The 26,043-nt window shown below is 37.6% G+C and overlaps 1 long non-coding RNA gene across 1 annotated transcript in view; it reads left to right on the top strand.

Moving 5' to 3' along the window:
- Window positions 1-22,269, top strand: part of LOC129051306 (uncharacterized) — a 37,138-nt gene extending 14,869 nt beyond the window's left edge. Inside the window, exon 3 of the long non-coding RNA XR_010138368.1 lies at window positions 22,008-22,269. This is a non-coding gene — a long non-coding RNA (uncharacterized LOC129051306). The remainder of the gene's footprint in view (window positions 1-22,007) is intronic.
- Window positions 22,270-26,043: the final 3,774 nt, after the last annotated feature.

Below are 26,043 nucleotides of genomic sequence, written 5' to 3'. Positions count from 1 at the left end.
CAATTCTTTACAAAGAGACAAAATCAAATTCAATTAGGATAAGTGCACTTGAATCAAGACAAGGTATAAATAAAATACCTAATATAATAATACCTAGACTCAAAATTTAAATCATGGCATCATGAGTAGGTAATACAGTTCTATGTTTAGCACATCAATAAGTTATTACCATATTTAGGAGCTCAGATGGGTGGAAAGATGTAACAGTGTGCTTAACTATCAATCTAGAATTCAAAGTTACACATAATTAACTACATCCTTTAACTTTGGTAGCATTACTACATTTTATAAACCATTTCTTTATATTTTAAAAATTGTATTAGTATCATATTAATATGTAAACATGTAATACCCATCAATTTGTAGGTACCCTTATAGCACTTAATTTCATATGTCAAAATCTTGTAAACTTGGTTGTAATGACTGCAGTGCAAAAGTAATTAAGTGTACCAGACAGCAACACCTATCAGGTAGTCAAAGCATTTCCCATTGTATAATGAGATGAAGTAGAAAGAGTGTATCTTAAGACAGTGGGCAGAACAGCCCCATAAGCAGAGGAAGCAGTGAGGTGATTTTTTTTTTCTTCGTTAGAGAAGTCCCAGGAAATGGAAATTAAGCAAGCTTCAGCCTATTATGTAGTGCATTTTCCATAAGTAGAGAATAAAACCTTACTGCTTTAACATGCTTCAAGCCCCAGTGGAGACAGTGAAGTAAAATGATACAAGTTTTGCCACAGATTTCAGGGTCCCAGGGAAGTGCAGTTGACTGTCAGTGACAAAGCTGTTTTATTTAAGTAGGAAAAATGAATCATTATCACCTTTGACTGGAAAAATAACATTATCACCCTCACACATGGAGCACTGAAAACCAGCATTTCATAATTCCACTTGTAAGGGATTCACTAAATGTCTTTTGTGTCATATGAAGCACACAGGTTTTAATTAACTCCTTGTTGTAGAAGGTACTACCACAGGTATTTGTTTTTTTTTGGACACACTCATGGAATGTTTTTTTCTGCAGCTACAGAAGCCTTCAGTTATCCCATTTTCCAGCAAGATGAGGCCTTGCCTCATTTTCACCATTCAGTCCAGAGGTTTCTAATGAGCACATTTTTAAATACAGATTGGACACTATTCAAAAGACTGACCTGCCTTCGAAACAGTGGCTTCCAGATCTCCCAGATATGTGACTGTTTATGAAGGTGTGTCAAGAACCTCCACGTTTTCCCACTTCTTTCTTGCAGTTCAGAGACATTTGATTCTCTGTCCACTATTTTAATTATGCATATCTTAATTACCTTGTAGGCATTTTGTGAAATGAATAAAATCACTCCTAATTTTGTTAATCAAATCAGTTTTTGTCTTTAGACAAAAGTTGTGTCCCAATGAAGACATTTTATGTAGCTACCAAGTACTATATGCTGGAGGCTGAGTTCAAAGTATAAAAACTCTCATTCTCTAATCTTGAGGAGCTAATGATCTTGTAACTAGGCATAGGTGAGTGACTAAAAGAATGAATGAAATTCTGAAAAATTGAGTAATGAAGTATATACATCATGGACCGAAGAAAGCACCAGTTTAATCTCCTTGATAGGATTGAGAAAGTTCATATATAAGGTAGAATTTTAGTTGGAGTTTGGAAGATTGGTCAAATTTAGTAAGAAAAGAAGAGGTAAATGGTTGTAATTTAATAGAATAGGATGAGCTAGATTTGTCTGTTGTTTTGGTATGCATAGATACGGTTTAAAATCGCATGAAAACCATGCTGGTATAATGAAACTTTTTCTGTAGGCAATGTAAGATTATGTAGAAACATTTATTAGCTTTCTCCTTCAATGCTAACAGGCTAGGGATGACAGAGGAAAAGACAAACCAAAAGAGACAAAGGGGCTTGTTATTCTCGAAGCAAAGTTCTTGTAATTTTTGTACTTCTATAAGAAACCTAATGTGTTGTACAACTGCTACAAATTGTGTTCATTAGGAAAACCTACAATTCATTGTGGTTACTGTGTTTTGTTTTATAATTGTTGCTAAAATAACTTTTTTATATATAAAATAAACTTTTTTATATTAATAAATATCTGTCTAGTCATACTAGGAAGAATAACAAAATGGAAGATAGATTTTGGCTCAGGAAACCTGGGCACACTTGGGTTTCAATCCCAACTATTACTTCTACTTGCCATGTGACCATGTTCAAATTATTTAGGCATTTTAAGTCTTCTTTTTCTCAAGTCCAAAACTGGTTTAAAATTTTTATCTCAGATGTTGTTAAAAATTAAATGAGATAATGTATGTAAAATGTTTTGAGAAAATACTACTTATTAAACTTTGTTGTGATTCATGAGCTCATGAAAATATCTTTAAGATGGAGGGTGACTCCCCCTCCCCCTCCCTCTCCCTCTCCCCTTTCTTCGGTCTCCCTCTCCCTCTCCCTCTCCCCTTTCTTCAGTCTCCCTCTCCTTCTTTTTTCGGTCTCCCTCTGTTGCCGAAGCTGGACTGTACTGCAGTGATCTCGGCTCGCTGCAACCTCCCTGCCTCGGGCTCCTGTGACTCTCCTGCCTCGGCCTGCCGAGTGCCTGGGATTGCAGGCGCGCGCCGCCACGCCTGAATGGTTTTTGTATTTTTGGTGGAGACGGGGTTTCGCCGTGTTGACTGGGCTGGTCTCCAGCTCCTGGCCTCGAGTGATCTGCCTGCCTCGGCCTCCCGAGGTGCTGGGATTGCAGACGGAGTCTCGCTAACTCATTGCTCAATGGTGCTCAGGCTGGAGTGCAGTGGTGTGATCTCGGCTCGCTGCAACCTCCACCTACCAGCCTCGTGCCTTGGCCTCTTAAAGTGCTGAGATTACAGCCTCTGCCCCGCCGCCACCCCGTCTAGGAGGTGAGGAGTATCTCTGCCTGGCCGCCCATCGTCTGGGATGTGAGGAGCCCCTCTGCCCGGCCACCCTATCTGGGAAGTGAGGAGCGCCTCTGCCCGGCTGCCCATCGTCTGGGATGTGAGGAGCGCCTCTGCCCGGCTGCCACCCCGTCTGGGAGGAAGTGAGGAGCACCTCTGCCCTGCTGCTCTGTCTGGGAGATGAGGAGCACCTCTGCCCAGCCACCCCGTCTGGGAGGTGAGGAGCGCCTCTGCCTGGCCGCCACCCCATCTGGGAGGAAGTGAGGAGCGCCTCTGCCCGGCTGCCCCATCTGGGAAGTGAGGAGTGCCTCTGCCCGGCCACCACCCCGTATGGGAAGTGAGGAGCGCCTCTGCCCAGCCGCCACCCCATATGGGAAGTGAGGAGCGCCTCTGCCTGGCCGCCACCCCGTCTGGGAGGAAGTGAGGAGCGCCTCTGCCCGGCCGCCCCGTCTGGGAGGTGAGGAGTGCCTCTGCCCGGCCGCCCCATCTGGGAGGTGAGGAGCGCCTCTGCCTGGCCGCCACCCCGTCTGGGAGGAAGTGAGGAGCACCACTGCCCAGCTGCCCCATCTGGGAAGTGAGGAGCGCCTCTGCCTGGCCGCCACCCCGTCTGGGAGGAAGTGAGGAGCGCCTCTGCCCAGCCGCCCCGTCTGGGAGGTGAGGAGTGCCTCTGCCCGGCCGCCCCATCTGGGAGGTGAGGAGCGCCTCTGCCTGGCCGCCACCCCGTCTGGGAGGAAGTGAGGAGCGCCTCTGCCCAGCTGCCCCATCTGGGAAGTGAGGAGCGCCTCTGCCCGGCCGCCCCGTCTGGGAGGTGAGGAGCGCCTCTGCCCAGCCGCCACCCCGTCTGAGAGGAAGTGAGGAGCACCTCTGCCCGGCCGCCACGTCTGGGAAGTGAGGAGCGCCTCTGCCTGGCCGCCACCCCGTCTGGGAGGAAGTGAGGAGCGCCTCTGCCCGGCTGTCCCATCTGGGAAGTGAGGAGCTCCTCTGCCCGGCCGCCACCCCGTATGGGAAGTGAGGAGCGCCTCTGCCCGGCCGCCCCGTCTGGGAGGTGAGGAGTGCCTCTGCCTGGCCACCCCGCCTGGGAAGTGAGGAGCGCCTCTGCCCGGCCACCCCGTCTGGGAAGTGAGGAGCGCCTCTGCCAGGCCGCCACCCCGTCTGGGAGGAAGTGAGGAGCGCCTCTGCCCGGCCGCCACCCCGTATGGGAAGTGAGGAGAGCCTCTGCCCGGCCGCCCCGTCTGGGAGGTGAGGAGTGCCTCTGCCCGGCTGCCACCCCGTCTGGGAGGAAGTGAGGAGCACCTCTGCCCGGCTGCCCCGTCTGGGAGATGAGGAGCACCTCTGCCCATCCGCCCCGTCTGGGAGGTGAGGAGCGCCTCTGCCTGGCCGCCACCCCGTCTGGGAGGAAGTGAGGAGCGCCTCTGCCCGGCTGCCCCATCTGGGAAGTGAGGAGCTCCTCTGCCCGGCCGCCACCCCGTATGGGAAGTGAGGAGTGCCTCTGCCTGGCCACCCCGTCTGGGAGGTGAGGAGTGCCTCTGCCTGGCCACCCCGCCTGGGAAGTGAGGAGCGCCTCTGCCCGGCCACCCCGTCTGGGAAGTGAGGAGCGCCTCTGCCTGGCCGCCACCCCGTCTGGGAGGAAGTGAGGAGCGCCTCTGCCCGGCTGCCCCATCTGGGAAGTGAGGAGCTCCTCTGCCCGGCCGCCACCCCGTATGGGAAGTGAGGAGTGCCTCTGCCTGGCCACCCCGTCTGGGAGGTGAGGAGTGCCTCTGCCTGGCCACCCCGCCTGGGAAGTGAGGAGTGCCTCTGCCCGGCCACCCTGTCTGGGAAGTGAGGAGCGCCTCTGCCTGGCCGCCACCCCGTCTGGGAGGAAGTGAGGAGCGCCTCTGCCCGGCCGCCACCCCGTATGGGAAGTGAGGAGAGCCTCTGCCCGGCCGCCCCGTCTGGGAGGTGAGGAGTGCCTCTGCCCGGCTGCCACCCCGTCTGGGAGGAAGTGAGGAGCACCTCTGCCCGGCTGCCCCGTCTGGGAGATGAGGAGCACCTCTGCCCATCCGCCCCGTCTGGGAGGTGAGGAGCGCCTCTGCCTGGCCGCCACCCCGTCTGGGAGGAAGTGAGGAGCGCCTCTGTCCGGCTGCCCCATCTGGGAAGTGAGGAGCTCCTCTGCCCGGCCGCCACCCCGTATGGGAAGTGAGGAGTGCCTCTGCCTGGCCACCCCGTCTGGGAGGTGAGGAGTGCCTCTGCCCGGCTGTCACCCCGTCTGGGAGGAAGTGAGGAGCACCTCTGCCCGGCTGCCCCTTCTGGGAGATGAGGGGCACTTCTGCCCGGCCGCCCCGTCTGGGAGGTGAGGAGTGCCTCTGCGTGGCCGCCACCCCGTCTGGGAGGAAGTGAGGAGCGCCTCTTCCCGGCTGCCCCATCTGGGAAGTGAGGAGCGCCTCTGCCTGGCCGCCACCCCGTATGGGAAGTGAGGAGTGCCTCTGCCTGGCCACTCCGTCTGGGAAGGGAGGAGCGCCTCTGCCCGGCCGCCCCGTCTGGGAGGTGAGGAGTGCCTCTGCCCGGCCGCCACCCCGTCTGGGAGGAAGTGAGGAGCGCCTCTGCCTGGCTGCCCCATCTGGGAAGTGAGGAGCGCCTCTGCCCAGCCGCCACACCGTCTGGGAAGTGAGGAGCGCCTCTGCCTGGCTGCCCAGTCTAGGAGGTGAGGAGCGCCTCTGCCCGGCTGCCCAGTCTGGGAAGTGAGGAGCGCCTCTGCCCGGCTGCCCCCTCTGGGAAGTGAGGAGCGCTTCTGCCCAGCCGCCCTGTCTGGGAGGTGAGGAGCGCCTCTGCCCGACCGCCCTGTCTGGGAGGTGAGGCGCGCCTCTGCCCGGCCACCCTGTCTGGGAGGTGAGGAGCGCCTCTGCCCTGCCGCCCCGTCTGGGAGATGTACCCAACAGCTCCGAAGAGACAGCGACCATCGGGAGCAGGCCATGAGGACAATGGCGGTTTTGTTGAAGAGAAGAGGGGGAAGTGTGGGGAAAGGAAGGAGAGATCAGATTGTTGCTGTGTCTGTGTAGAAAGAGGTGGGCATAGGAGACTCCATTTTGTTCTGACTAGGAGAAGTTCTGCCTTGGGATGCTGTTGATCTATGACCTTGCCCCCAGCCCCGTGCTCTCTGAAACATGTGCTGTGTCAACTCAGGGTTAAATGGATTAAGGGCGGTGCGAGATGTGCTTTGTTAAACAGGTGCTTGAAGGCAGCATGCTCTTTAAGAGTCATCACCACTCCCTAATCTCAAGTACCCAGGGACACAAACACTGCAGAAGGCCACAGGGACCTCTGCCTAGGAAAACCAGAGACCTTTGTTCATGTGTTTATCTCCTGACCTTCTCTCCACTATTATCCTATGACCCTGACATATCCCCCTCTCCGAGAAACACACAGGAATGATCAATAAATACTTCATAAATTAAAAAAAAAAAAAAGATGGAGGATGACTATAATTCTCATATTTAGCATTATATATATTGCAATTGTATTTCCCAGCTTTAGGAGAAACTAAAGCAGACTAATATATATTGAATTTCATATATATATGTGGAATATATAGATAAGATTGCTTTCCATGTATGTGTGTATATATAGAGAAAGAGACAGAGAGTGAGACAGTGACAGAGAGACAGAAAAACAAAAAGTCTGTGACCTGAATTCTGTTATAATTGGTATAGAGTAAAAAAGACTTAAGCAATTGTACATTACTATTTATTTCCTTCCCTCACAAGAAAAATTAAATAAAAAAATTATACTCATTTTAAGATCTTATACTTCAGTTTTCACAATTTTTTCCTTTACCTGAGGTTATCATCTTTGAAATTCAATATTGAGGCCCCCGTTGTCAAATTTAAAACTTTGGCAACAGGCCCACAGACTTTTTCTCAACCTTAATTTATTTTACAATCTTTGTGGAAAACTTCTAGTGAATGATGCATCCAATACCATACCTCTGTTCTTGAACTTCTTGTTTCTAATAACTATTCCTCACCATCATTTCAGATACCTATTCCAAGGACATATCTTTTTTATACCCATCATTATTTTAGCTGGAAAATCAATCATGCAAATATTCAATTCCTTAACTCCTTTACTTTCCACCTTACAGCTTATTTGTTCAAATACTCCTACTCTGATTTTATCAGAAGCCTGAATTTATTAAGCCATAGGTTATCCCCAATTTCAAAAATCCTCTTCTTAGTATGATTCTTTTTTCGGCTTATATTCCATGGCTCATAGTTCAATAAGATTTTTTACATTATTCTAAAGGCCCGTGCTTTTTTTTCTTTCCATTATACTATCTGAAGAAAAAGCTATCTGATTTCTGTCTACATAAAATATCAGGACACATTATTCCTACTACAAAATGATCATCCCAAAATTGAAATAATCCCTCATCACTTCAATTCTAGGCAAGATATCTGGTCAACTAATCTTCATTCTATTTCAAATCTTTCAAAGATTGTTCATACACTTCAAAATCTATTTCTATCTTTTCTATTAGACATGTAGTCATTTTCTCTGAATATCAAATTTATATACATACTTTTACATTTGGATGCAATCTGTTCTGTTATAATAAAGTAGCTGTTTCTTCTGCTATCTAATCTTTGTATTGAATTACATATTTTCTTGTCTCTCAAGAAAATTATTCTATCAATTCTCTTTTCTCTCTCTGTCCTTCTTTCCACTCTATTTATTTTCTTCCTTTGAAGCTTCCTGAGACATATAATCCTGTTTTACCTTCTATTTCCCCAACTTATAATAATGCTTATCAGTTACAAGTAATATACACTTTTATTTAGTAATAAATGCCAATATAAATAATTTCAAAGAAGATACTACACTGCTATAAAGTAGGAAAGTTTAATTGAATGTTAATTCTGTCTTTCAAGAGACTCATGTATGTGTTCATTAAGCATCAATTATTGTGAACATTACACAGATTTAGGATTTCTTTAAGAATTCTATTTTAAAATTGTTATTGTGGTTAAATACATATAAAATAAAATTTTCTATTTTACTTTCTTCTCAATGCATAATTCAGAAGCATGAGTTGCATTCACAATGTTGTGAAACCATAATCATTACCTATTTTTAAAACTTTTTTCATCACCCAAATAGAACTTCATAAAAAAACAATAACTTTCCATTCTCTCTTCCCTCAGCCCCTGAGAACCTCTAACCTCTTTCTTTCTCTATAATTTTACTTGTTCTAGATATTTTACACAAGTGTGTCAGAAAATATTTGTCCTTTTATGTCTGGCTTTTTTCATTTGGTATAATGTTTTCTAGGTTATACCTGTTATGGCAATACATCAGAACTTCATTCCATTTTCTGGCTGAATAATATTCTACTATATGTATACATCACCTTTTGTCCATTCATTCGTTGATGAACACCTGGATTGTTTTCATCTTTTGGCTCTGTGAATAATGCCACAATAAGCAGTGACATACAAGTATGTGAAACTTTGTTTCCAGTTTTGGGGGGTATATAACAAAGTCTAAAATTGTTTGGGTTATATGGTAATTCTCTGTGTAGCTTTCTGAGAGACCGTAAAACTCTTTTCAACAGTGACTGCACCATTTTACATTTCTGCCAGCAAGGTGCAATTGTTCTAATTCCTGCACATCCTTGCCAACACGTGTTATTTTCTTTTATTATAGCTATCCTAGTAGGTATAAAGTAGTATCTTATGGTTTAGATTTCCCTAAAGACTAATAATATTGGACATGTTTGCATGTGCTTATTTGTATATCTTCTTTGTATAGATGTTTATCAAGTCCTTGGGTCATTTTATATATTGGGTCGTATGTTATTTTGTTGAGTTTTAGGAGTTCTTTATATCTTAGGTATTTAGTTTCCGTAAGATATGTATTTTAGAGATATTTTATCCCAATCTGTAGCTTTACTTTTTCAGTTTCTTGATCACATCCTTTAAAAAATAAAATATTTTAATTTTGTAAAGTCAAATATATATATTTGACTTGCAAATTTATATACATACTTCCGCATTTGGATGCAATCTGTCCTGTTATACATTGCTTTTGTATTATACGTTGCTGCTGTATTATGCATGCTTGTGTATTATACATTGAGAAGAAGGTAAAATAGGAAATTTTATTTTATACATATTTAACCACAATAACAATTAAAAAAAATAGAATTCTTTTTTTTTTTTTTTTTGTGAAACGGAGTCTTGCTCTGTCCCCGGGGCTGGAGTACAGTGGTGCGATCTGATCTCGGCTCAATGAAAGCTCCACCTCCTGGGTTCGTGCCATTCCCCTGCCTCAGCCTCCCAAGTAGCTTTATGCCTATGTTTTCTTCTAAAAGGTTTTTTATGTTAACTCTTACATTTATGTCATTGATTCATTATGAGTTAATGTTTTATATGGTGTGAAGTAGGGAACCAGCTTCATTCTTCTCAATGTGGAAGTCCAGTTGGTCCAACACCTTTTGATGAAGATGCTGCTTTTCTATTATAGACTTGTCACCCTTTTCAGAAATCGGCTGCTAATAGACACATAAATTTATTTCTGACTCAAATATTGAATTGATCTATATAACTGTCCTTATACCAATCCCAAAGGGTTTTTATTAGGGCTTCTTTGTAATAATTTTTAAAAGTTAGAAATTGTGAGTCCTCTAAATTTGTTCTTTCTCAAAATTGTTTTGACCATTTGGATCCGCTTGCAATTTCACATAACTTAAGGATCAGCTTTTTGCATTTCTGCAAAAAAAAAAAAAAGGCTGTTGCAATTTTGATATGGATTGGCTTGAATTTGTAGATAACTCTATGTGGTACTGATGTCTCAAAATATTAAGTCTTTGACCCCAAGAACATGGGCTGCCTTTCTATTTAAGTAAGTGTTTAGTTTTTTTCATCAGTGCTTTATATTTTTCAGTGTATATTAAAATGTTTGTTAATCTATTTAAGTTTCTTGGTTAAATTTGTTCTAAAGTATTTTAATGTTTTGAATGATATTGTAAATTGAATTACTATTTAAATTCCCTTTGCAAATTGTTCATTGCAAGTGTGTAGAAATACATTGAACTTTTGTATGTTGATTTTGCACCTGGCAATTGGGCTGAATTTGTTTCTTAGTAACTTTCTTGTGGATTTTGAGAGATTTTTCTACATAAAAGAACATGTCATATGTGAATAGATATATCCTTATTTTTTCCTTTTAAATTGGGGGACCTTTTATTTATTGTCCTTGCCAACTTGCTCTGTCTAGAACTTCCAATATAATGTTGAATAGCAATGATGAAAGTGGGCATCTTTGTCTTGTTTCTATCTTAGTGGGAGGCTTTCATTTTGACTTTGGGTACAATATACAGAGGGAAAAAAAAAGGACAAACTGTGCTTCTTAAAATCTCTTAAAACAAATTTGCTAAATATTTTATTACTGATTATTTTTAAATGATGTTTTATATCCTAAAAATTCAGGAACCACGTATTGAAATATTTAAAATGTTAAAATATTAGAACAGTTGCCTAGGACCAAATTTACCCAACATCAAAAGCTTATAAAAGCTCTTCATTTTATAACTTTCAGGAGGATCTCATATATCTGAGTGGAAACAGTTACATTAATTGTAATAAACATTAGTTGAAAGTATTTTCAAGTTCTTAGCAATTTTTGCTGTTAGTAGATCTTAACAAATATTTCGAATTTTTTTACTTTATTGCTGAGTGAATAAAGTTATCCTCACTTCATTGTTAAAGATTAAAATATTATCTAGGCTTTTATAAAGCACATTAAGAATGCATGCAATGCACTAAATTAACAAATATTATTTTTAAGAAATAAAAATAGGTAAAATGATGATGTAATAAGGATATCTTAGAGAGTCAGTTGCTTTTATACAAACAACAATAATGAGCATAGCTGAATGTCCTGATTCTCTGAATCCATGATAAAAATAAGATTTTTATCTTATCCGTGGATAACAATCCATGGGACTCTGAATTCACGATGAAAAAACATTCTATTTACCTGAGACTACAAAATAAATAAGAAAAATGTGAAAACTTTAGAGATTTTTAGATAATTAAAATAATTGAAGGCTCTCAAATTCACTAAGCAGTCTTAAGCATTAAAAAAACAATGGTATGATGCTTTCAAGTAGATCAACAAAAGTAAACAAAAAAATAACGTGGGGTTTGAGGATTCACTTGTGGTTGTAATGGATAAATTAAAATATCAAAGCTAGTTTCTTCTCATTCAGAGTTGCAAACATTAAAATAACCAAAACTTTATAATAACCAATATTAATTAAATATATCTGTGATTATATAAAACATGTTTCTGTTTGAAAATATTGCTGAAAGTGCACGCATTATTTGTCAACAATTTATTTCCCAAATTAGAATAGTTGAGTTACATTCTGAACAATTTATATGCTTTAAATGTAGATAATCTAATTGTGGTTTAATTTTCAATATTGCCTCTATGTAAAATTCCAAAGTTGCTTATTTCCTCCTTCAATAAAATTATGTACAATATTAGTTTACTTAATATAATGAAAGGAAAGAGCATTGTTCACACGTTGATTGTAGAAGAAAAACACATATGCAGCTCTCCATGTCATTGGTTGATACCATATTTTCTTAAAAGATCAGAGTCTGGAAGTATAGATGTAAAGTTGATTTCAATACATCTTGTCTTAAAATCCAGGCTACCTTAGTCACCCATTGGAACTTTCCACCTGGGACATGTATATAAATGGATCAGAGTTCCATTGGCTGATGTAATTTAATCAAATTCTGCACATTTGCAACTGGCTTTATAGTAAGCTGTTTGATTTGTCCTTCTTGAATATATTATAGATTATTAAATCTATTTAACATCTTATCTAATGTCAATAAGTTTTACAAATAATTCCGTATGACTTTACTGATCTAATCTAAATGTTCTTACCATTACAAACTTAAATAAAAATACTCCAGTGTGCAGCTTTACTAGAAACTTCATCAAATATCAGACCTTCACAGATAAAAAGCTGCATTGGGAACAACATAGATTTTATTCCTTATAACAGATATAAGATCCTTGAGAATAAAAATTTTATAAGAGAATAATTTAACATATCTCATATTATTACCATAACAAGGCAACCCCTTATTAAGGTTTAAAGAATGTCAAAGGAAGCAGGATTCTTTCGTTTACATTATATTGCTTAATAATTCTACAAAATAAGAGAACATTGTATGGTCCCAGTGGTACAGTAAGAGATTTGAATATACACTTAGACAAACCTTCTAGATGTAGGTAAATTTATTTAATTCTCTTAAAATTACCAAAGAACAAATCCATTACATGACTCACTTAAATCTTTACAAATTAACATTTTTGGTATGTGAGTGTTATTTCATATGCCAAAAAATATCCTTTTTAATTAATGGCACTGTTTAATACAGTAATTTCAAAAATTGATTCTCACTTATTACAATTATATTAATATCACTCATGATAATTACATGATCATAATCATGGTAAAATACTTATTGAGAACTGTAAGTTCTAGGCACTGTATTACATACTTTACAAATTTTCTCATATGATTCTTAAAAAAACTTAAGTGGTAGCTATTATTATGAGCATGTTTTACATATAATCACACAGGCTAAGGTTGTTAAGTATGCTTTTTAAGGTAACAAAGCTACTAAGTGTTGGGGCAGAGATTCAAATATCAGTCTGACCCAATAAATTGCATAATAAATACAAGTGACAAGGAACTAATATCAATATGTTTTTCAAAATGCAAACCACAATCTATTAATAGTTCATGAACTCAACTAAGGCTCATCATCAGTATTCTTTAAAATGATAACATTTAATAAGTTATAAATATTAGACTGTATCGTAATAGTAAGGATATAATTGATTCATGAATTTATTTTCAGATATATTCTATTGATGAATTAACACAAAACCAGAGTTAAACATTTTTACAATGCTGAGTTCTACTAACTCCATGAAAGAGTACATGCACCATTTAAAAAATTACCAAGTCATCTGCAGAAGGCAAAAAGTCAGTTTTTAAGTGCTAGAAAGTGAGAGTTCATGAATGTTGCACTTATTAAGCATTAAAAATTAGTATCCTGGAGAGGATAGAAATCAAAGAGGATAGGTGGATAAAATGAATTTCACTCTTCATTGATCAGGAGAAAGTCTTCACCTTGTGTCCAGTAAGGGTTTGTAATCTTGGGGATATTCAGTAGTCATGGGCCTTCACAAGCTTCAACTGACTAATTACATCAGTGATAAACACAATAATCATTTTTGATATTTCATAGGGAATTGCCACTATAGGTTGTATGTTCAAAGTAAGCAACAATTTTATTATGGTCCTTTCCTTAATCTCTGTTGTAGAGTAATGATACAAGGAACAATATATGATCAGATATTTTTGGTCAATACTTACATCTTGGGTTTAGATTTTTAGTGGTATGTTTTGTTTATCCATATACCTTCAATTTCACTTTAATGCATGATCCATAAAATAGTTACTCTACTAAAACTGTTAATAATACCCTGATCACAGCAACAATTAATCATATTCTTTCATTTGTACATGGCTGAATCATTAAAAAAAGATCCTGTGGGCAGGTGTGTCATATTTTGGAAAACCAATTGGCTTCCTTATTAATTTTACATGGAGTCTTCTTAACCTACAATCAAGGATTTCAAAGGGTTAAATATTTAATCTACTTACAAGTTAACAACTTAGCTTGCCACAATTTCATGGACAATGGGAGAAGATAAAATATTTCTAGGTGAGAGACAAAGGACATTATTACTGATAATGCTGCAAAAGCAGTAAAAGCATATGTACATTCCTGTCACTTTCCCTTGCCCCAGAGTCCAATGGGGAGATACATATGGGTTACTTTCCCTTGCCCCAGAATCCAATGGGGAGAAACATATGGGCTCAGGTAGAAGCCAGCACACACAGTGAGTTGTGTTCAGAGAGAAGCTGAGCTTTAGGGAATGTGGATCTCTTATAATGGGTAGGAAGCATATCTACCCTTCATTCTGGCAAGAGACATCCCTTCTATTTTCTAAGGCTCTTAATATGAGACAAACAGCAACATGCAACATACATGAAAACTTTTCTCTCAACACTTACTTTGGAACATTCATCCAAATAAAAACAGGAGACTAGATAGTATAGAATATATTGTGATACATAAATTCTGTTTTGGAATTGTGAATAAAGTGATTCTGTTGTTCAGTACTCTTGCAAGAAAAATGTGCAAGAAATTTTGTTGAACCTGTATCGCAGGGACAACATATGGCTTCCTTTGCTATGATTGCTTCTGTCATAGAGCTTCAATGCAGTATTCAAATATAGGAGTATCAAGGCCAGTAAAGAAAACTTCTCAGGAATCAGCGGATACAAATATCTCTGATACAGCCTGAAAGTTTTATACTTCAACAGGCATGTTCATAGATCATGTGAAATACTACCATTATAGACTTATGAAAATCTCAACACAGCATATAAACTCTGTTAAGATAGTAGACTTATTTATCTCCACAATCAATATTCTGATACAATATATCTTGGTGCATACATATGCAAGTTATAAAGAGCACAATCTATGGTTTTTGTAGTTATCTGAGGAAATTGAGAGTTGTTTTAACCAAATAATTCTACATTGACAGCAGGACAATTAAAACTAGTTCAAACAGTTCAAGGACATTTTTTTCTTAATTAGTTGAGTGCAAATATGTTGTTAGTGATTTCATGTGACATGGAACCATTGTCAATATTTTAAGCTTTCTGGCTTTATAGAAAGAATACATTTTATAACTATGATATTCATGTCATATAAGAAATAAGGTAATAACAGTCATATGCTATAAAATGATGCTTATTTTAAGTAAAGATTTTTTTAGCTAAAAACATTGGTTGCTGAAAAGTTTGAGCCTGGAAGAAGTAATTACCAATGTGACTAATGTTGGGCTGATGAGAAAATAAACTTCTCTGGATGAACCTTATGAAAACTGTAGTTGTAATAATTTTAGCAGAATATTACAGTAATAGAAAAAGTATGACAAACTCAACAGCTTAACTTGTGTGGCAAATTATACCTGCCTTGAATCAAACAAATTATTTGTTTTTTTAAACACCTTTATTGAGGTGTAACTGATATACAAAAGCCTTCACATATTCAGTGTATACAATTTGATGAGTTTGAAAATATGCATACACTTGTGAAACCATCAGCACAATGAAAGTAATCTCTGAGAGGGAGCTGCTCTCCCATGTATACTACAGCATTATTTACAATCGTCAAAATATAGAAACAACCTAAATGTCCACTGACAAAAAAGAAGGCAAAGAAGATGTGATATGTCACCGAACAATGGAATATTGTTCAGTATTTAAAAAGACGAAAATGTTATCTTTTGTGAAAACATGGATGAAAGTAGAGGACTTTATGAAAAGTGAAATAAGCCTGTCAGAGAAAGACATATGTTGCATGATTCCATCTATACAGGATATCTAAAACAGTCAAACTCAAAGAAGCAGAGAGTAGAACGGTGGCTGCCAGGGAATGGGTGAATAGGGAAATGGAGACTTGTTGCTCAATTGATATAAAGTTTTGGTTACCCAAGATGAAAATGTTTTAGAGATCTGCTATTCAACATTAGATTTATAGTTAACAATATAACATTTAGCACTCCAAAGTTTAAGAGGATAGATTTCATTTTATGTGCTTTCGCCATGCCCACACACACACATTCAGACGTGTGAGCATGCAGCATGCAAACACAAAAGACAGTAATTCATCAAAATGTATACATTAAAATGTGCAGTTATTTTTATATCAATTATATCTCAATAAAGCCTTAAAAAGAACAAGATAACATATTAGATACCAGAATTTGTAAGAAAAAAATGTTTTTTTTACAGTATTTCTTTAGCCTCATCCAATTTGCAGCAAATTTGAAGTGACAATTATTTCCTAAGAATAAATTAAGATTTACTTTGGCTAGTTATATTTATGGAAATTTAATACCTTTTTACAACTATTGAACAATTTTTAGTCACTGAATGACTTGCATTTTTTATTATCTCCTAAGAGATAAGTAACCAAAGTGCTAACCTTTAATGCAGCTAAAGTTTCCTTTTTATTAAAAAAAAAGATATTGTTTCCATAATTAAAGACAAACCAGGCAGTTTTTCTTAGAAGAAGCCAGCTAGACATTTTAAGCATTAGTAATTAATTTTAAAAAATCCTGTGAAATTTGTGCTATTTTAAAATTATGTATTTGTAAGTTTCAGTAAACCGATTAGCATTAGAGTTACCATGAAATTTAAGAGACTTTGTAATAAGTTTCATTGTTTTTTTTCTACTTACTTTTATGTAGACCTGGGCTAGATATTCCTGGACTATGCATATGTAATGACAGACTTTAAAAGCAATTTAAAAGGCCGACTGTTGTCAAATTAAAAAGTCCCCACAGGAGAGTGAGGGTACAAGGTAATAACGGTTTGACACTGTAGTTCCTATGTTAACCACATAACAGACCGAAATGTTATCTGTGACAGCTAAAATATAGAATTAGGAAAGCACCAGAAAAGAGAGCAACTGATTCTCTTTTCCGAAGCAATCACCGAAAAATAAGGAACAAAATAAGACTGAAAGCTCAGTGACAGATGACTGATGGTCAAAATCATATTGGCCGGGCACAGTGGCTCAGGCCTATAATCCCAGCACTTCAGGAGGCTGAGGCAGGCAGATCACAAGATCAGGAGATGGAGACCATTCTGGCCAACATGGTGAAACTCCGTCTCTACTAAAATACAAAAAATTAGCCAGGTGTGGTGGCAGGCGCCTGTAGTCCCAGCCACTCGGGAGGCTGAGGCAGGGGAATCGCTTGAACCCGGGAGGCGGAGGTTGCAGTGAGCTGAGATCCTGCCACTGCACTCCAGCCTGGCAGCAGAGCAAGACTCTGACTTAAAAAAAAAAAAAAAAAATTTCATATATAAGTCATGAGCTATGGTAACTCAAAGCTACAGTTCCTCAAACTGTCCTGGTAAATGTAATAAATTTAAGGGGGTCTCCAAGAAGAATCAAATCTTAGTTAGTCACCGCCGCAATTGTACCTGAAGACCAAAACAGAGGACCAAAAGGCACAGGTAAGAATGTTGTTTCCGGTCTTAAGGCTGGCAACACCAGCACCACTAAGCGAGGCCGACAAGGCAATTTTGGTGGATCTCCTAAAATGTCTGACAAAATAAGACCAGGGCTAAGTACTACTATGACTATGACTACGACTACGACTATGACTACAACTAATCATACTACTACCTGTAATAATAATTACAAAGCTGCCGAGTCTATTAACTTGCCAGGCAAGGGAACACTCAAGAGTTAAGAAATTTACTAAGTCTCTGCAGCGTATAATCAGGGTTCCTTAAGTGATTAAAAAAAGGGAATTCACAATAGTTACGCTAAGAGCCAAAACTAAAACACCAAATTAAGTGAAATGAGTTTATATGTCTGCACTGTCCATTCATCAGGAAAGGCTCTTTAGTTTGTTGTAATAAATAAGTGTTCATTCAGGTCACTCAAATTCATGACAGCTTTAGCTGGTTAGAGCCAGTTACCATGAAATGAAACAATCAGTTTTGCTATATTCTAGGGAAGTGGTATTGTAGATATGTTTATGTGTGAACTAGATTGGTATGTAAACTGCATTTCTTAGTATGAGTTTCTGCCAAAAACATTGAGTACCACTAGTTTAGATGTTGGGCAAAATTAATTATTTGTCATATATTTTTTGACTCTTCTCTAGATCCTAAATGCTCAGAAAGTTATTTTAAAATCACAGTTTTTTAAAGATAAAATAAAAAACATGCTGATAGTCTTTATGAGGAATTTTTGGCTAAAATTAGGTTAGAATATATGCTATGTTTCCTTTTCTTTGCTGATCTGTTTGTAGTAGAGAGATATAAGAAAATGAACCCATAATTTTTTGAATGCATCAAATAAAGGAGAATGGACAAAAGCTATCAGTGCTGCACATTGTTAAAAGAAGCTTTACTAACTTTGGTGTAAAAAAGATGTCCAAGATGTTTATCAGCAAATTGAATTTCAAATGAAAAGCCAAGGAAAAGTTTTACAATGCAAAGCTGAAATCAGGATAAGATCATTTTGAGGCATCTGGGTTCCCTTTTCACGGGTATATACACAAGCTTGATTAGACAGGAATAAAATGGAAATCATGAATTCATAGGCAGGGGTACATACATTTAAAATAATGAAATTGGTCTGCATGGAGTAGCTTAGCTAACAGATTGTCACAGCATGATCTCTCATTAGGATATTTCCTTGAAGCTTAAGATTGTTAGTGTAAACAAGGCAGAAATATCCAGGTGATAGTGGCTAGACACAGGTATTCATCTTGAAACTTAACTGTTCTTTGAAGAATTCTATGGTCCACAGAAATCCTGATATACTGTGAATATTAAACACAATAAGTATTATCACAAACTTTAAATAAGCACAGTGTACTCCAGCTTACTTAAACTAAAAGTTTATGAGACTAATTGTCTTCCCTTACATACAGATATTTGAATAAGCCATGTCCAAAGTATATTTTACTTCTGAAATTTATTTTTGCTTAAATTGTAGCTAAAGTCTGACTGGCTTTGCAGTTGAGATATTCATATAACTATCCACTGTCATATTTAAACCCAGATTTCAAAATTCTTTATGGTTTTGACTATTTCAGCTTCTTTGTATGTTTTGGAAATACAATAGAATTCAAAAACTCAGGTTTTTTTGGTTGCAAAATTGCATTTCCTAATATTAGGACTCAAATATGTCATGAAATCTGGAGAAAGTTTTTGCAACTCCCATCAATTTTTCAAGAATTTGAGTTTGTTTTATGCATTAATATGTTTGAAAATGTTTACATTTTAATGAATTAAAATCTCATGTTAAATAATATAGTTTACCTCTATTGATGTAAATCCTTTATCTCTTCCTTTATATACATTTTAGAGTTTACACGCTCTAAAAGTTACATGCTATTGTCTCTAGCAAACTCCAAGTGGGTTGTTCACTGTTCAAAGTCTTTTGAAATATGTTTTTTCCTTCTTAAGATATTTTATTAAATAAAATATTTAGGTCAAATCCATATTTATGCCTTCATAAAGGTATATTTTCAGAATGCATGATGATGAAAGAGCTACTTTTCCTTTTTTATATTTTGAATAAAAGACTGTGCTTCAGGAAAGAAAATAAGGATGTAAAAGTGAGCAAGATTAGCTATCTTAGCTATAAATGAGTGTCCTTCAGTAGTAGTCCAACTTCTAGTCTAACTATTAGTGAGATAAGAGCACAGGCAGTGTTTCTGTTCAATTAATCATGGCTACCTTTCTTATACAGTTCGTATATCATCATTAATTTTAAAAATATTCTTTTACTCCTTAATTTTAAGAATACAAATTATAAATCTTTTGTGAGTACAAATAACAACAGCATATATGCAAGCAATAATACTTAGTAAAATGGATAATATCAACCTGTCAGTAATTCAATAAATGCAGTATTATTTATACCATTGAAGGTCCTTTATACTCATCATAGAGGCAATACCCCTGCCGCCCTTTTAGAGTTAACCACTGAGCTAATTTGTGTGTTTCTACTGCTTTTCATTACAACGAAAATACACACCAATACACTCACACATGTTTTTATAATTTAATAGATATTAATCTGTCAGCTGTAAATATTCTCAAAAAATGTTTGCTAGTTGTACCAGTAAATAGTGCAAAAACATTTGTCACAGTTTGATGTATTAGCTAATTTGAACTAATGATTATTTTCTGTCTCTCTGTCATTACTTGCTATTGTATGTCCTCCATTAGAAACTCCAGGAAAGCACATATATGTTTTGACTATCTTGCTTTGTTGTGGGAATGAAGGACTGGAGAGACCACAGGGTGAGACAGGAGAATTTTATTGAGTGCAGTGAGGCCCAGCAGATTAACATCCAAAAACTGAGCCAAGAACAAACACAGGTCTTGGCTTTTATACGCACTTCAAAAAGGGGGTTGGCTAGTTTGAAACAAGCTTACAGTGGCGTGAAGCGTAGTGGCACAAAAGCAAGTGTGCAGAACGAAGCAGAACAAAGACAGCTAATCAAACTGTGACAGGTGCATAACTCAGGATTACATATGACATCTTGCTATGTGGCTGAGATGGCTGTTACCTAGGTTTTACTCAAGTGCCTTGCACGGGCTTATCTCATAACCTTCGCTATGGTGCCCAGGTGGCTGTAGTTCAGGCCTGCTCAGGCTTCTCATGAACCTCACTGTGCCGCCTAGATAAAACAGAATACTTGAAGGTACTAGTTACAGAGAATAGAAATCCATAAACTCGTAGGTTTACTCACATCACAAGAGAAGGGAAAATTTGTTTTTTCTTCTCCCTATGTTGAGGGAGTGACGGGAGAGTCTCCAGAGCACATTCCTTTGAGCCCTGGTTTCTTAGATAACATTATTGGAACTTTTGCCTGGGTCTGGGTTTTGCCTGTCACTGCCTTTGGGATGATCAGCCTAATACAGAAAGCTTATTTCTTTCTCTTTTTAATTTTATTTTTCTGTCTTTCTCTAATTTCTGCCTCAGTTGAATGCTCAAATTCCACAAATTAGCATATATCGTTAGGAAAGAACAAAATGCTCACAACCCTTTTCTCTTTCTTCATTTACAGCAATATTTACGCAAAACATAGTTTATCTGCATCTAATTTTTCATATATGACTTCATTGAATCCACTCCCACCATTTTTTTGCTGCTACTACCCCAGAGAAACTGCTCTTGTCCTGGTCTCCAATTATCTTCATGTTTCTACCTTCAGATTTTCCTTCTACTTTATTTCTAATTCTACTCCTCTCTGAACATCTTAAAAAGTGTCCCAAGTTTCAAACTCTTCTATTTAGAGTCACTTTCGTGATGTTACTACATGTTTCTTTTTTTTTTTTATACTTTTGAGTAAAATCTGTACACTTAGAACTCCCAAATTTATAAATTCAGCTTTGCAATCACCTTTGAGTTACAGACTCTCAGGCACAGGTGCCTATTTAATGTCACTTCTCAGATGCCTACTAGGCATACAAAATGCCAATATGATTCTTCCATTCACCCCTAAAATGTGTGCTTCTTATACTCTTTCTCATTTCAGTTAGTGACACATCCCTTCTGTTACTTAGGCCAAACTCTTTGAGTCATCCATAGTGTTTTAACATCTTCTCACATTACAATTTAATTCCTAATTCCTCAAAAAAAAAAAAGAGTGAGTTCTAACAACATATCTGAAATTTGAACAATTCTCTCTATCTCTGCTGTTTTCATCACGATAAACTCTGTATTGTTCCTTTTCTGAATTATAGTGAGTTTCTTCTAATTGATTTTTTTTTGTATCATACTTGACTCCAAGAACATACTCTCAATTCAAGGGCTAAAGTGTCCTTCAAATTATGTTACATCGTGTTGCTACTATGTTCAACACTTCCCGATGACTTCCCAACTCATCCACAGTGAAATTCAAAATCATCACAATGGCTTACCAGGCCTATGAGATGCACTCTCACCACATCCTCATTATTTATCTAATCACATTTCTTCTTTCTCATTCATTCACAGACCTTTCTTTGAACCTAACAGTCAACTTGTGATTATTCTGTTGTGTTCTACCTATTGTGTTGCTGAATTAAAATGCTCTTCCTCACAATATGAAAATGGCTCATTCCCTCAACACATTCCATTTTTTAGTCAGCAGCATTTTTATGAAAGTATTTCCTTACTACCCTATTTAAAATTGAAGCCCTTAACACTCCTAATTATCTGTTCCTGTTTTTTGTTCCTCACAAAAAACATACACATACTTTTAAAATTTCAATTGTTTCTCTTTCAATGTGAAAATGTATGTACTATGAGGTTAGGGAAATATTGTGTATTTTGCCATCCCAAGCAAGACGTGGTGTTTAATAAGCATTTGTTGAATAAATAAACAAATATTTGTTGAACAAATAAATGACTGACTGATTTCACTGTTCCTAACCACTAGGACCATCTCGATCAATGTGAAGATATGAAAAACATCAGAAAGAGAAGAATGTTGTCAACTGTTGCCAGAGCACCGTAAAAGTCAAACACCACACCACATTCTGCACCCACGTAGAATTAACACAAAATAATTTTGTAGAAAGGAGAGACATCTTAACTAACAAGGTTACATTTGAAATTGGTGAAAAAAAGAAAAGCACATACATATATGATCTAGAGACAGAACCCATGTTTTACAAGGGAGAATAAAAACAGTTACATTTATTGTATGCCTGAATTTCATGGTTTCACTGTATCATATTGGCTGTATATGGGACTAATTTCTGATTACAAAAAAGTCTTATGCCGTTTGCATAGAGATTTGAAAACACAAGGCTAAAACTAAAGGGTTATCATCCTAAATGCATGTTTGTAAATGTTTTCTAGAATTGTGACCCCTTGGTGATATTGCTGGGTAGAGAAGTTACTTTCAGAATTGATTGCTTATTTTATGAAACATAGATTCTGATAACACTAGCTCTAAATGTCTAGTAACTCTAGAGTGTTCTAAATTTTATGTCAAGATAGGTTGCAAAAAGAGACAAAGGAATAGAATACCATTTTTGGAGGGTATTGATGAGCCTAAATTTGAGGCTCAATAGATCATCTATAAACAGAGGCACATTTCTAGTTACTAAAAGGCCAAATTTTGAATTAGGCCTTTTTTTGAATTTGAACTTTTATCCCAAATGAGCAGTGTCAAGGCAAATATTTCACTAGACAACGTTAAACAGCAGGGAATACTTTATCCAAAGGGTATTGCAATTGTGGAGAGAGGCCAGCATTCAATCTGGGCTCTACTCTACACAAAGAACTGAAGCATTTTTAAGATGTAAGGTAAGAGGATCATAAGCCACATGTGTTTGCTAATTGGCTTTACTGAAAGGAAAAATGGACATTTTAATATTTTTATGACAGGAAGTAGTTTCACAACTTGGCTCAAGGCACCAGTACTAATGTAGGTTTTACCCTCCCATAGAAACTGGTAGATAGCGGTACTCAACTTGATGATTACATTTGAAAGGGATGGGGCTCAGGTCGTTGAGAAAATGCCCCTGGGTTGTTCAACTGGTAAGAGGCTGCAAAAATATTTACATCTCAAAGGGACAGAGAAAGAACTTACAGTTTCAAGTGTTCTAAATCAAATAGTATACAAAAAGGAAGGTCAGTGGCCTAGAGCAGGAACAAGCCTGTATAAAGTTTTTGAAGCTGAGAGGAATAAATACTAACGTCCTCTTGGTCATGACTACTGTGTACATCAGCATCTGCTCATCTCTAAAGGCAGATCAACACTGCCAGCCGAGCAAACCAGCATGCCTTTATCATCTTGTGGTTTGTAATTGACTGAGAACCACATGCTATAAGTATTTTATTTTGTTTTTTCACAGCACTGACTTCTCAAGATAACAACTTTTAGATTCTCAACATTTGTAGATAGTCTTTGTTGATTTTTTTCCCACAACACACTTTTTAGTAACTCTATGGGATATGAAACTAATAACTTAATTGCAATGGTGATGACCCCAACCTATTAACTTCAGCCTTCAGTAACAGCGGGGATATGCCAGGATATAGACAAGAAAAATATAATTGTCCTCAGTATTTTTTCTTCTCACTAAGCATAGTCCTTGTTGGAAAGGACATAGTCAAAATAACCTTTATAATTTATTTTAAGAACTTTTCTGTAGTAGTTCTACATTTTATTAGTATGAACCTTTGTTTTAAAAATATTATTGTGTATATATATAAGATGTAAATAATGATGATTTTGATACACATATAGATAGTAAAAAGGATTTTTTTTAGATAAAACCCTGAAGACAGTATAACATTATTGAGTTTTCTACGAAACTTTTTTTTGTATTTCTGCTTTTTAATTATAGTTTTAGTTGAAATGTAATAATTACACATATTTATGGGGTACATAACAATATTTTGATACATGTATACAAGGACCTTAGTATTTTTCATTGTAATTATAATCTTTAATGTGGGGAGGTCATTAAGAGTATCTTCATAATTTATTGCAAGAAATTGTCTCTAGTGGTTCTACATTTTATTAGTTTGAACCTATTTTATATCTAGACAGCTTTCCTCAGTGTAGGTGGTTCTGTGCCTCATTGTCAGAGCTGATAGTAATTCCAACCACCATCTAAGTTTGTCATTTGTTTACAGCATTTATTTCTCAGAGGAGAATAAAGCCAAAATTTTTTAATCAAGTTAGAAGACATCGTTTGATAATTACATTGCTTTTTAATGTGTATGAATCTTAGCACCTTGAATTAGGAAAGATTGTCAATGACAGAATTAAACTGATAATACCTAAAAAAAAAAATCCTGACAATTATATAGTACTTATTATGTATTATACATTAATTAACTCATTTATTCTTCACAATATTACTAAAGACAATATAAACATTATTGTTATTTTCAAAATAAGGAAACTGTGGCACAAAATGTTAAGTAGTTTGCCTAAAATCATAAATTAGTACTTGACGAGTTTTGATCCCAAGCTGTCTGAATTTAATTTTATAATCAAAAATTCATAAACTGTCCTGCATCTCCTAAAGCTTCTAAGAGAACCATATATAAAATTTAATTTTAAATAACTTGAAACATGTCATTCTCCTGAGTGTCTGTCTTATCTAATATATAATATCAGAATCAAATGTTGATACTACTTAATAATTTTATGTAACAAAATATAAAAAAGACTTAGCACAGATTGTGTGCATTTCATCATGCCAGTATTATATCATTAACATATTAATTTCACTTATAATGCAATTAGATATTGTGTAAGTTTTGTCTCAAATACAATTATGCAAAAATTCTAACAAACACAAATTCATTTTAATTTTACATGTTTTGTCTCAGCTGATTTAATTTTGTGGAGGGAAGCAATATTTTACAAACAATAAACACAAATGCCTAACACTAGTTAATACTCTAAATCGACATCTGAAAATACCAATATTTTATTTTAAAAATATTCTAAGATCTATATCTGTATCTATCTATGCTACTTAGCTTGTGCTAATCACTTCACAATGTACACCTACATAAATCCTAACATTTTCAGCCTTAAATATGTACGTTTTATTTTTCAATTCTACCTCAATAAAGCTGAATGTATATAAATTCATTTTTTATACCTATATATAAAATAAAATATATATAACTATATATATTTTATAATATATATATTATTATAAAAAAGCTAAAATGTATATATATTTGGGAACCAAAAAGAAAAAGCATACGAAAAGGCATTTGTCCAAATATATTTTACTTTAAAAATCAATGATGAAACCACATTTTAAAAGGTGTATAATTTATGAAAATAATTTTTCTGTTCTTTAATTGAATTGACATATACCCACGCATCTTTGAAAATATAATGCTACAGGCCGGGCGCGGTGCTCACGCCTGTAATCCCAGCACTTTGGGAGGCCGAGGCGGGTGGATCACGAGGTCAGGAGATCACACCACAGTGAAATCCCATCTCTACTAAAAATACAAAAAATTAGCTGGGCGCGGTGTCGGGTGCCTGTAGTCCCAGCTACTCCGGAAGCTGAAGCAGGAGAATGGCATGAACCCGGGAGGCGGAGCTTGCAGTGACCCGAGATCCCGCCACTGCACTCCAGCCTGGGCAACAGAGCGAGATTCCATCTCAAAAAAAAAAGAAGAAAACACAATTCTACATATTGTAAAACATTTTATTTTAAAAAGCAGCGTGTGCTTTGCTTTCTTTTCCCCCTAGTTATTTTGCATCTGATGCGCAATACTAGATGCTCCATTTATTGGCATATCCTGTGTATGCATCTGCATGTATAAAGGTGGCACATTTCTTCTTTATTTTAGGATGTCTGGATTAATGGGAAACCAATTAGACTTAAATTGAAGGGTCAGAGGTTTCTGGTGTCTTTCCTAACATTGCCTAGGGGGATACATCTCACCGCAGAAATTTCACATTCAATCACAGTATACCCTGG

This window comes from Pongo abelii, chromosome 19, assembly GCF_028885655.2.
Source record: "Pongo abelii isolate AG06213 chromosome 19, NHGRI_mPonAbe1-v2.0_pri, whole genome shotgun sequence".
In the NCBI taxonomy this organism is placed as follows: domain Eukaryota; kingdom Metazoa; phylum Chordata; class Mammalia; order Primates; family Hominidae; genus Pongo; species Pongo abelii.
Note: the sequence above shows the minus strand (reverse complement) of the source record. Positions and strands in the feature narration are given on the sequence as shown.